Source organism: Anolis sagrei, chromosome 4 (assembly GCF_037176765.1).
Source record: "Anolis sagrei isolate rAnoSag1 chromosome 4, rAnoSag1.mat, whole genome shotgun sequence".
Classification (NCBI taxonomy): domain Eukaryota; kingdom Metazoa; phylum Chordata; class Lepidosauria; order Squamata; family Dactyloidae; genus Anolis; species Anolis sagrei.
In genome coordinates this window covers 184,158,014-184,168,359 of record NC_090024.1, presented here as the reverse complement: position 1 = coordinate 184,168,359, position 10,346 = coordinate 184,158,014, and the positions used below count along the sequence as shown (strand labels likewise).

The window sequence follows — 10,346 nt, the reverse complement described above, 5'->3', positions numbered from 1 at the left end:
CATTTGTTGCCAACAGTCAGCATACTTTCCCTCATGGCAGCACTTTTGTTGTGGGTAGTGTGGGGGTTACAGAGTTTTGAAGATGCAGAAAATCTGATTCATTCTCTTGGGGGTTGCAGTCTCTGCCTTTTGTAAGGATGGATAACAGTTGGGGCCCTGAAGCTGTCCTCAGAACAGCACCCCTTGCTTCATTTTGTGCACATGTGCAAGCAACTAACTGGAGGGCTGGCTTTGTGCAGCAGCAGCAGCAGCAAATCTGACTTGGTGGTGAACCAAGAAGAAATGTCCTTGGGATCACAGCAAGTTCCCTTGGGGCCCCCAAGTGAGGGAACAAGCTCTGTGAACCTCCCTTGCTCTTGTCCCTGCTGGCATGACTGAGGTTGGAGTCCCAGGGGTTATGAACTTAATACACTGCCTGCCTCTTCATTTCCTCTACATTTGGAAATGCTGTGCTTAATGCTAAAACGGCTTTGTGGAGGTGAGATCCATAGATCTCCACTCTCTCTCAGCAGCTATGTATATGCATGTGTTTGTACATGTGTGTCAGAGTTTTATGTTATGTAGATCATTTCTTAAGTGAAAAATGGATAAGTAGTTGCAGGAATCATGTCCAGTCATTGTATGACCAGCACCTGTGAGAGCTTAGCTACTACAAACTGAGAGAAGAAACAGAGTAGAGTAGAGACGAGACTGGAGTGGAGTGGAGAGGAGTGGAGAGAAGAGAAAGAGAGGAAAAAGGAGTAGTGAGAAGAGTATGAGCAGAGAATGCTAATGCTGGTGATGAGAGCAATAGATTCCTGTAAAAGCTCAAGGAAGGTTTGCTGGAGTATTGGGATGGACTGAAACTGTTATTTGTTACTGTGGCATAAACATTTACTTTATTTGAAGAAAGTTTGTCTTCTGTGGATTGCATTATTTTCTCAACGGGGCGCAGCTTCCAAGAAGGTGGTTTGAATGTTTGAATACAACTCCAGCTATAAAGCAGCAACACCATAGCTGCGACATGGGTTATGGGCCCAGCTGCGCCAGCCGTACCAGCAGTGCCAGCAGTTCCAGCAGCCTTGTCTAGGAGCATTTCTGTAAAGACTGTCTGGTGGTTGTGTTTGTTGAAAGAAAAGATTGGAAGACATGTCTCAGAGCGGGAGTGGTGGTTTGCCACTGGAGAGACTGAATTCTTCCAACTACTCATCGTGGGCAGTGAAGTTAAAGTATTTTCTCATCAGAGAGAACTTATGGGACATTGTTGAGAATCCTCCAGGAGCTGGGGCGAATGCTGCGGAACTGAGAAATGATGAGAAATGTAAAGCAAATATTATTCTCGCTGTGGAAGATAGTCAACTCACATATTTGAGGAATGCTACAACAGCGAAAGAATGCTGGGAGCGTCTGCGGAGTGTGTACCAGTCGGAAACGCCCGGGATTAAAATCATCTTGATGAGACGTCTTTATAATTTAAAGTTGAAAAGGGGAGACAGTGTTTTTGAGCATTTGCAGAAGTTGAGAAATTTATTTGTGGAACTGGAGGACAGGCAAATGACTTTTACTGAGACCCACAAGGCATTTATTTTGTTATCATCGTTGGACCAAAGTTGGGATAATTTTGTTTATGCTATGCAAAATGTGCCTGAAGAGGACTTAACCTTGGATTATGTTTCAGCCAGGCTGATTGAACAGGAGAAGCGTTTGGAGTTTGTTAGAGAAACATCAGCTGAGCATGATAAAGGAAAGGACTGTGTTAAAAATGTTGGTGAGAAAACAGCATCTGTGTTTTTTGTAAAAAGATGTTTTGAATGTGAAAGCACCAAACATTTAGCAAGGGACTGTCCACAAAGAAGAAAGAAGAAAGAAGAAGAAAGAAGGCGAGGCTTTCAGCAAAGAAAGAGTTTGGACTACTCAAGAGGAGGAGCATACTCAAGTGTAAATACTTTGTGTAAAGTTAAAGGACTGAGCAAGAATATTTGGTTGTTAGATTCTGGTAGTGCTGAGCATTGTGTAAATGATATAGAGTTGTTAAGTGATACTTGTAAATCTAAAATTGAACATGTGATATTGGCTGATGGAACTTTAGCCAAATGCAGCATGCAAGGAACTGCCTTTATCCCAAGTTTGGGAAGAAGTTTTCATGAGGTATTATTAGTTCCAAATTTAGAGTACTGCCTAGTGAGTGCAGCTAGTCTTTGTTTGCAAGGTTATAAAATAAACCTGGATGATAAAGGTTGTGAGGTAGTGAAAGATGATAAACTGTGTGCTAAGGGAAAATTGGTGAACAAAGTTTATGTTTTGAATGATAAGGAAAATGTGTTAAATGTATTTAGGACAGAAAACAAGCCTTTACATCAAGATTGTGTGCACTACATGCATCGTGTACTTGGGCATTGTAGTTTTCCTTATTTACAGAAACTGGCTACAGTTACAGATTTAAGTTTAAAGCAGTGTAACAAGTTTTTGGATTGTGCAGTTTGTTCAAGATCTAAGTTGAAAAGGCATCCTATAGCTAAAAAGAGTTTTAAAACTACCAAAAGACCTTTTGAGCTTGTACATTTGGATCTGGCAGGACCCTTTGTTTCAAGTGAGGGGGGCACAAAGTACATTTTGGTAATTGTGGATGATTTCACGAGATTTTGTTATTGTATATTGTTGAAATCAAAGCACCAAGTGTTTGGCAAGTTTAGAGAGTGGCTTGCAATGATAGAAAGAAAATTTTCTTGTAAGTTAGGATGCATGAGAACAGACAGAGGTGGTGAATTCATGAGCAATCAGTTTCAACAATGGTTAAGAGAAAAAGGAATTTGTCATGAGAAAACTAATCCCTATTCTCCTGCTGAGAATGGAGTAGCAGAGAGAAAGATAGGAGTATTAAAAGTAATGATGAATAGCATGTTGGATGATGCCAAAGCACCTAGAAAATTGTGGGCTGAAGCCATTTTGACTGCCACGCATGTTATAAATAGGACATGGAGTTCATGTGTAAATGAAACACCATTTTGTATGTTATACAAAAGAAAGCCAAACCTGAAATATTTGAGAATTTTTGGAAGCTATGCCAATGTCCTAATTCCTAGTCAGTTGCGAAGAAAGGGGCAAAGGAAGTGGCAGAGATTAAGGTTCATTGGATATGAAGAAAAGACCAAAGGATACAGATTCTATGCAGGTTTCAATAAAGTGGTAATATCTAGGAATGCTAATTTTGAAAAACATGCAGGTTGGGAGCATATTCACCAAAATAATGAAGTGTTTGTTGATCATTACAGGAAAGCTTCAAAAGAATCGGAACACAATGACAATGACAAGCTTGTACAGGGAGATGAGGTGTCTAGCAATAACAATACAGTAGAAATACCAAGGAGATCGCAGAGATCAAATAAAGGAGTACCGCCTGAAAGATTTGTTGCAGAAAGTGTTAGAGTATGTCAAGTTGGAGGTGAACCAAACGGATTTCAGGAAATGTTAAATTGTACACAGGAGGAACAAGAAAAATGGAATGAAGCTATGGACAAAGAATTTAATTCTCTTGTTGAACTAGGAGTGTTTGAAATAGTAAATAAACCAAAGGATAAACCAATAATTGGATGTAGATGGGTTTACAGAAAAAAATACCTTCCAGACGGATCCTGTAAATATAAAGCTAGATTAGTAGCACAGGGATTTGCCCAAAGACAATTTGAAACATATGACAATACATTTGCTCCTACTGCTAAAGCTGAATCTATGAGATTGGTCATTGCATTAGCTGAACAACAAAACTACAAAATGAAACACTTTGACTTTGAGACAGCTTATCTCAATGCAGAATTGGAGGAAGAAATTTATATGAAACAAGCACCTGGGTATGAGGTAAATGCAGAGGAAAACGTTTACAAAATTAGGAAGGCATTGTACGGGCTCAAGCAATCAGCCCGTAAGTGGAATCAGTGTATTCATCAAGTGTTATGTAAAATGGGTTTTGTACAAAGTGTTGCAGATATGTGTGTGTATACACGAGGAGAAGGAGATGACAAATTAATTTTATTGTTATATGTTGATGATCTATGTTTGGTATCTTTGTCAGAACAACAAATTCAAATGGTGTTTAAGGAATTAGAGAAACATTTTAAGTTGAAGGACTTAGGTTGTTTAAAAAAATACCTAGGTATTGAAATAATTAATTCAGAAGGAGATTTATTTTTGAGTCAACAGCAAAAAATAAATGACTTGATAATTAAATTAAGATTACAAAATGCCAACACAGTTCAAACTCCATTAACAGTGGACTTTCTCAAACAGGAAAGAGGGGAAGATTTAGAGAATACAGAACTATATCATTCAGTGATAGGAAGTCTACTACACATAGCTAATTGGTCAAGACCTGATATCTCATATGCGGTCGGAATTTTAAGTAGAAGAGTATCTAAACCTAGTGTAAATGACTGGCAAGCTTTAAAAAGAATAGTAAGGTATTTGAAAGGAACCATTGACTATTGTTTACATTTTCCTAAGCAAAATAATGGAAAATTGACAGTATTTGCAGATAGTTCATTTGCAGAGGAACAGGATAGAAAATCAGTAAGTGGTTATTTAATACAATATGGAAAAGCTATAATTTGTTGGAGATCACGAAAACAAACCACAGTAGCTGTTTCCACTGCAGAAGCCGAATATTCAGCACTTTCAGAAGCTGCAAATGAATTAATTTGGTTAAAACAATTACTGACTGATTTAGGTTTAGAATATGAAAGTCCAATTACTATGTTTGAAGATTCACAGACATGTATAGCAATGGCTGAAGGCGAAAGTTGGAAAAACAGGACCAAATATATAGCTGTAAAATATCAAAATGTCAAACAATTAATCCAGCAAGGATTAATAAAGTTAGAATATTGCAGGTCTGAAGAAAACATAGCTGATATATTGACGAAACCGCTTTCAGCAGAAAAACATAACTATTTGATGTATGGTTTGAGTTTGGTAAAAGAAAAAAAAGAAAATTAAACAGATAAGTGTATTCTGTATACCTGTATGTAAAATTATGTAAATGTGATATGATTTGCTGTGTATTAGTAATATTTTGTATTGGGTTTTCCACTTAAGAAAGGAAAGGGGTGTCAGAGTTTTATGTTATGTAGATCATTTCTTAAGTGAAAAATGGATAAGTAGTTGCAGGAATCATGTCCAGTCATTGTATGACCAGCACCTGTGAGAGCTTAGCTACTACAAACTGAGAGAAGAAACAGAGTAGAGTAGAGACGAGACTGGAGTGGAGTGGAGAGGAGTGGAGAGAAGAGAAAGAGAGGAAAAAGGAGTAGTGAGAAGAGTATGAGCAGAGAATGCTAATGCTGGTGATGAGAGCAATAGATTCCTGTAAAAGCTCAAGGAAGGTTTGCTGGAGTATTGGGATGGACTGAAACTGTTATTTGTTACTGTGGCATAAACATTTACTTTATTTGAAGAAAGTTTGTCTTCTGTGGATTGCATTATTTTCTCAACGGGGCGCAGCTTCCAAGAAGGTGGTTTGAATGTTTGAATACAACTCCAGCTATAAAGCAGCAACACCATAGCTGCGACAATGTGTCATGCCACAAGAGAGATATTGACACGCTGGAATGTGTCCAGAGAAGGGCGACTAAAATGATCAAGGATCTGGAGACCAAGCACTATGAGGAGCAGCTTAAAGAGCTGGGCATGTTTAGCTTGCAGACGAGAAGGCCAAGAGGAGACATGATAGTCATACATGAAGTCGGAGGAGGGAGCAAACTTGTTTTCTGCTGCCCTGAAGACTAGGACGCGGAACAATGGCTTCAAACTACAAGAAAGGAGATTCCATCTGAACATTAGGAAGAACTTCCTGACTGTGAGAGCTGTTCAGCAGTTGAACTCTCTGCCCTGGAGTGTGGTGGAAAGCCCTTCTCTGGGGGCTTTTAAACAGAGGCTGGGTGGCGATCTGTTGGGGGTACTTTGAACGTGATTTCCCTGCTTCTTGGCAGGGGGTTGGACTGGATGGCCCAAGAGGTCTCTTCCAATTCTATGATTCTAAGTGCATATCTCTCCCTTTATCAATGAAAACAGAAAATTCATGAGTGATTCCATGAGATTTATGAATTAAGGCAAGGTATATGAGAAGTGGACATGAGAAATCTACGAATGGGGTAGGAAACCCATGAATGGCTTACACAGAGATACAGACAGGTTTCACCAGCCATTTCCTCTTGAGCCCCCCGCCCCAGGTGTACCATGTCATTGTAAAGGGATTATGCTAAATTGGGGCACTGTTTCCTGGAGTCCAAGGTGTAGTGAACCAACATTCCAGGGAAATTCATGGAAGGCTACTTTTAAGGGTAATTAGAAATGACCATGTGCCTGGCTATATTATCCAGTGAGACCACATCTTAAATTTATATATATTTTTAATATAAGTCATATTGTTTGGGAGGGGGGCTGTCTAATTTCTATCCCACATTGTTCTATCCCACATTTCTAGTCCTTGTTGAAGGGAAACAGGGGAGCCGTGTCTTTGTGCTATCAGTTTCCCTCAGTCAGAATCAACCACTGAAGCAAACAAAGATTTGTATTTGGAATCAGCAGGAAGCTACATTTCCTCCCTGTGGTTTGCCTGTATTGCTGATTGTTTCTTCTTGGTGGTGTCCGTTCCATAGCATGACTTTTCCACTCTCAAGCAGATTGGTTTTTCTTGCTTCAAGTTCCCCAAGCATTAGAAGGGAGTGTTTTGCATCAATCAAGTGCCTGTCTGGACAGTGTTCTGAACATGAAAGGCGTGTGCACACAGTCTTCTGATGAGCAATACAAACCTATTTCGTTCTTACATGATCTAACGAGTTTACATTTTTCCCATCATGCTTTGCTTCTGTTGTTTCGATATTGGGTCACCTGAGTGCTTAAAAAATTATATAGTGGCCCCTTGGTATTTGCTGGGGTTTGGATCCAGGACCTTCCATTTACACAGAAATACATGGACACTCATCACATTATATGAAATTGTTTAATAAAATGGCAACCCTTGTATAAAATGGCAAAAATCCAGGTTTGCTTTTTGGGATTAAAAATATTTCCAAGCTGTGAATGCAGAGTCTGTGGATACAGAAGGCTGACTGTAATTGATGAAAAACCATTGCTGTGTAAAATGTGGCTATATAAGGGAGCCAACACACTTGTTAAGTAATGTTTGTGGTCAGATTAGTAAGAAGAAAACTTCCTCCCATCACTTTATCCATGTATGGATGTTTATTCTTCTCTCTGGTGATCTGCTGTGTTGCTCACTGGAGCACAAACTCAGGGCCCTTCCACACAGCCCTATATCCCAGAATATCATGGCAGAAAATCCCACATCGTCTGAGTGGGGACTCAGATAACCCAGCTAAAAGCAGATATTGTGGGATTTTCTGCCTTGATATTCTGGAATATAGGTCTGTGTGGAAGGGCCCTAAGTAGCTAGAAATTAGGTTTCACAGATTGAAAACTTATGATAACTCCCCATACTTGTCATGCTTGTGGGGTGGAGGGAATCTTAGCAGGTATTGTTTGCTGTATTCGTGCATGAAAAAGAACAAGACTCAGATTTCAGTCTGATAGCCCTATTAGAAACTGTTAGCACTTTCTAAATATATTCAATGTAAACAGTTTCTAACCTAACCCTGGCCCTATTCCAGCTGTTTCCTGAACACTAACAGCACAATCCTCAGCAGGCTTATTCAGAAATAAATTCGAAAGTTTTCAGTGAGCTATTCTATAACATGTGCATGCAGCATTTTTTAAAAAATGTACTTTCCATAATGGAGGGAATATACTTCACCTCCTTTTGTTTGCTGGGAAACAAACCCCTTTCTTCCAATAAAGAAAACATGAGAATTAAACAGCTACATTTGACCAGGTTTGGGCAGCTGCATTTGAACCAATGTTGATGGGAAGCTTCCCACCTGAGTGGAAATCATGTATCAGACAGATGGCAAGCTATTTAACCTCATCAGACTGAAAACCAAAACCAAGGTTACAACAACCTCTGTTATAGAACTCCAGTATGCTGATGACAACGTCGTCTGTGCGCATTCAGAAGAAGACCTACAAGCCACTCTAAAAACCTTCGCAGAAGCACATGAGAAGCTCGGCCTGTCATTGGACATCGAGAAAACCAAAGTACTCTTCTAGCAGTCACCAGCCAATCCCTCTCCAATGCCAGAAATACAGCTTAATGGTGTAACATTAGAAAATGTTGACCATTTCTGCTACCTTGGCAGCCACCTCTCCACCAAAGTCAACATTGATACTGAAATACAACACCGCCTGAGCTCTGCAAATGCAGCATTTTTCTGAATGAAGCACAGAGTGTTTGAGGACCGGGACATCTGTAGGGATACCAAGGTGCTTGTTTATAAAGCTATTGTCCTCCCAACCCTACTATAAGCCTGCGAGATGTGGACTATCTACAGACGTCACATGCAACTCCTGGAATGATTCTATCAGTGTTGCATCTGAAAAATCCTGCAAATCTCTTGGGAAGACAAGCAAACAAATGTCAGTGTGCTGGAAGAAGCAAAGACCACCAGCATTGAAGTGATGGTCCTCCACCATCAACTCCACTGGACCAGCCACGTTGTCCGAATGCCAGATCACTGTCTCCCAAAGCAGTTGCTCTACTCCGAAATCAAGAATGGAAAACGGAATGTTGGTGGGCAGGAAAAGATATTTGAAGATGGGCGCAAAGCCAACCTTAAAAACTCTGGCATAGACACTGAGAACTGGGAAGCCCTGGCCCTTGAGCACTCCAGTCGGAGGTCAGCTGTGACCAGTAATGCTGTAGAATTTGAAGAGGCACGAATGGAGGGTGAAAGAGAGAAATGTGCCAAGGGGAAGGCGCATCAAGCCAACCCCGACTGGGACCACCTTCCACCTGGAAACCAATGCCCTCACTGCGGGAGAACATGAGGGTCAAGAATAGGGCTCCACAGTCACCTACAGACCCACCACCAGTACACCGATTTTGGAAGACAATCCTACTTGGACAACGAGGGATCACCTAAGTAAGTATGTAAGTAAGTAAGTAAGTAAGTAAGTAAATTTTAACCAAGAGTTTGAAACTGACCTTTCAGATGATTTCTGGACTGCAGTGCATCATTAAAGTACAGCTAGTGTGGCAGATGTAAGAAAAGAGCACCTGGAACAGCATTGTTGCTCAACAGGGTTAAACTGTATCATATCTATTTTCCAGTAACTAACTATACTATTGCACTAGTTCTTAGGGGCTGGTGGGATCATTGTAGCTGAATCAAAGGGGTCACCAGAGGTAGAGTCATCTACACTGATTTTGCTATTCAATTTCCTCATTACAAAACTACTCTTTGTACTCTGCTGGAATCGGGTGCATGTTGCCCTATTTCAGAGTTTGGGTCTGTATGCCCAGTTTGGTTCAGATCCATCATTGGTGGGGGTCACAGGGTTCTTTGGATGCAGGGAGAACTACAATTGCCATCATGTTGGGTCTTTACCCTCTCCCCCACCCCAATCCCATCAGTATTCAAAGTTGGTCATATTGGGTATTTGTCCCAAGTTTGGTCCAGATCCATCAGTTGGGTGCACATTGTTCTGTCGATGTGGCTGCACTATAACTCCCAACCTCTAAAGTCAGTTATTTGGCATTAGAATACCAGGACTATAGGGTAGAAGGCAGTACTAAAGTGCAGGAGCTATTGGTAAATTACAGTTAGGGGCCAGAACTGTTTAGACATAGGCACAGTGGAACATCCATGTTTTTAGGGCCTTGCGAAAGGTGGACAGGGTGGGTGCCAGTGTAATCTCCCTAGGAAGAGTTCCAGAGCATTTTTCATCTATCATTTGATTCCACATGTGAATTCCTTCCTCCTTTATCAGTCCATGAATAATGGCTTCCTCCCACTGACTCTTTTAACTGGAACTGTAGGAAATAAGGTTGATAGTTTTGGTCAGTGGGTCATCAACAAGGATAAGAAAACTATTTGCTTAAGTACTGTAATTATAATTTCCCCCATTACCATGTTCAAATATTTTCCCTTTCCTAGAAATGAAAAGGACAGTAAGGCTGGATCTAAACTGCCTTATATCCCAGGATCTGATCAAAGCAGTTTGTCTGCTTTGAACTGGATTATATGAGTCTACACTGCAAGATAATCTGGGATAAACAGATGATCTGGAATCAGATCCTGGCATATAGGGTAGTGTAGAAGGGGCATGGATCTACACTGCCCTATATCCCAGTATCTGATCCCAAATTATCTTTTTCTACCAGGCTATCTGGCAGGGTATTTATTTATTTATTTATTTATTTATTGCAGTTACTTATACCCCGCCCTTCTCACCCCCGAGGGGGGACTCAGGGCGGTTTA

The 10,346-nt window shown here is 40.5% G+C and overlaps 1 long non-coding RNA gene across 1 annotated transcript; it reads left to right on the top strand.

Moving 5' to 3' along the window:
- The first annotated feature begins 375 nt into the window (after positions 1 to 375).
- Positions 376 to 5,429, top strand: LOC137096992 (uncharacterized). The gene is made up of 2 exons (XR_010909878.1): positions 376 to 1,917; positions 3,252 to 5,429. It is a non-coding gene; the product is annotated as an uncharacterized lncRNA (long non-coding RNA).
- Positions 5,430 to 10,346: the final 4,917 nt, after the last annotated feature.